The sequence below is a fragment of the Lupinus angustifolius genome, chromosome LG01 (assembly GCF_001865875.1).
Source record: "Lupinus angustifolius cultivar Tanjil chromosome LG01, LupAngTanjil_v1.0, whole genome shotgun sequence".
Lineage (NCBI taxonomy): Eukaryota > Viridiplantae > Streptophyta > Magnoliopsida > Fabales > Fabaceae > Lupinus > Lupinus angustifolius.
This window is the reverse complement of record NC_032009.1, coordinates 25,036,204-25,036,601: the sequence shown is the minus strand read 5'-3', so window position 1 is coordinate 25,036,601 and position 398 is coordinate 25,036,204.

The following is a 398-nucleotide window of genomic DNA, read 5'->3' as shown; positions in this document are numbered from 1 at the left end:
TAAGGGGATCCACTACAATGAGATTTTCTCCCCAGTGGTGAGACACACTTCTATCAGGGTAATGATTGCCTTGGTAGCCAGTCAGGATATGCACTTAGAACAAATGGATGTGAAGACAACCAGGGGGTGAATTAGAGGAGAAAAATTACATGAGACAACCAGAGGGATTCAGTGCAGTTGGATAGAGTCACTTGGTTTGCAAGTTGAAGAAGTCTCTATATGGTTGAAGTAGTCTTCCAAACAGTGGTACAAGCAGTTTGACACTTATATGTTGAAGCTTGGTTATAAGTGTTGTGAGCATGATTGTTGTGTTTATGTTAGAAGCCTTGACAATGGTTCTTTTATTTTTCTGGTACTTTATGTTGATGATATGTTGATTGTTGCTAATCATTTGAGTG